The sequence below is a fragment of the Sinocyclocheilus grahami genome, unplaced genomic scaffold (assembly GCF_001515645.1).
Source record: "Sinocyclocheilus grahami isolate Dianchi unplaced genomic scaffold, SAMN03320097.WGS_v1.1 scaffold864.1, whole genome shotgun sequence".
NCBI lineage: Eukaryota > Metazoa > Chordata > Actinopteri > Cypriniformes > Cyprinidae > Sinocyclocheilus > Sinocyclocheilus grahami.
In genome coordinates this window covers 1,873-4,060 of record NW_015506043.1, presented here as the reverse complement: position 1 = coordinate 4,060, position 2,188 = coordinate 1,873, and positions in this window count along the sequence as shown.

Below are 2,188 nucleotides of genomic sequence, written 5' to 3'. Positions count from 1 at the left end.
CATTTTGGTATTTGTGGCTCACAAGCTGTTTGAGACTGAGCGTGTCTTGTGCGCTCCACTAATATAGATCAGTGGTGGTGCGCGCGCACGTTCGGTGTAAGCGTGAAACCTGCGGGAATGACTCAAATAATGCGCAATACAAGCACTATTTAACCGGAGCAAATGAGACGTGTGTGTGTGTGTGTGTGTGTGTGAGAGAGAAGGGGTCATCGGAGAGAAGAGAGTGAGAATGCGCGGCTGATGTAATTGCCTGTGCCGCTGGTAACAAAATGGATCGGCTCGGGATCGGAAAGAAGAGAGACTGACCGGCCGATCACCGATCCGGGCCGATCGTGAGGAAAATCGGCTGATTCCGATCCCTGGCCGATCGATCTGTGCATCTCTAATTTTTTAGTTGATATATAATTAGTGTTTCTTTTTCTTTTGGTGGTGAAATATGACCTGGACCGCAGGTTTCTGCACAGCTCCTTCCGTGTGAGTTTAACTCTGAGATTCTAGCCAGTGTTTGGTCAGTGAAGCTGTAGGTGAAACAGTACACCCGCTTTCTGTGATGTGCTCATAAAATCATGTCCTGAGCTGATCTGGTGAACGGGAGACTGTAACTCTGATGATTCACTCTCTGAGACTGGTGTCTCGTGAAAATCTCTGAGCAGAACGACAAGTACAGACGTTTACAGAGCGAAGGCAGATACCAGCGGCTCGCTTGGATGTTTAGTACAGTGGGGAAAAAAAGTAAGTTGAGTTCTCCCACTTAAAAAGATGAGAGAGGCCTGTAATTTTCATCATAGGTATACCTCAACTATGAGAGACAAAATGAGAAAAAAAATCCAGAAAATCACATTGTAGGATTTTTAAAGAATTTATTTGCAAATTATGGTGGAAAATAAGTATTTGGTCAATAACAATTTCATCTCAATACTTTGTTATATACCCTTTGTTGGCAATGACAGAGGTCAAACATTTTCTGTAAGTCTTCACAAGGTTTTCACACACTGTTGCTGGTATTTTGGCCCATTCCTCCATGCAGATCTCCTCTAGAGCAGTAATGTTTTGGGGCTGTCGCTGGGCAACACGGATTTTCAACTCCCTCCAAAGATTTTCTATGGGGTTGAGATCTGGAGACTGGCTAGGCCACTCCAGGACCTTGAAATGCTTCTTACGAAGCCACTCCTTCGTTGCCCAGGCGGTGTGTTTGGGATCATTGTCATGCTGAAAGACCCAGACACGTTTCATCTTCAATGCCCTTGCTGATGGAAGGAAGTTTTCACTCAAAATCTCACGATACATGGCCCCATTCATTCTTTCACTTACACGGATCAGTCGTCCTGGTCCCTTTGCAGAAAAACAGCCCCAAAGCATGATGTTTCCACCCCCATGCTGCACAGTAGGTATGGTGTTCTTTGGATGCAACTCAGCATTCTTTCTCCTCCAAACACGACAAGTTGAGTTTTTACCAAAAAGTTATATTTTGGTTTCATCTGACCATATGACATTCTCCCAATCCTCTTCTGGATCATCCAAATGCTCTCTAGCAAACTTCAGACGGGCCTGGACATGTACTGGCTTAAGCAGGGGGACACATCTGGCACTGCAGGATTTGAGTCCCTGGCAGCGCAGTGTGTTACTGATGGTAGCCTTTGTTACTTTGGTCCCAGCTCTCTGCAGGTCATTCACTAGGTCCCCCCGTGTGGTTCTGGGATTTTTGCTCACAGTTCTTGTGATAATTTTGACCCCACGGGGTGAGATCTTGCATGGAGCCCCAGATCGAGGGAGATTATCAGTGGTCTTGTATGTCTTCCATTTTCTAATAATTGCTCCCACAGTTGATTTCTTCACACCAAGCTGCTAACCTATTGCAGATTCAGTCTTCCCAGCCTGGTGCAAGTCTACAATTTTGTTTCTGGTGTCCTTTGACAGCTCTTTGGTCTTGGCCATAGTGGAGTTTGGAGTGTGACTGTTTGAGGTTGTGGACAGATGACTTTTATACTGATAACGAGTTCAAACAGATGCCATTAATACAGGTAACCAGTGGAGGACAGAGGAGCCTCTTAAAAAAGAAGTTACAGGTCTGTGAGAGCCAGAAAGCTTGCTTGTTTGTAGATATAATATAATAGATATAAATAATACTTATTTTACCGAGGAATTTACCAATAAATTCTTTAAAAATCCTACAATGTGATTTTCTAGA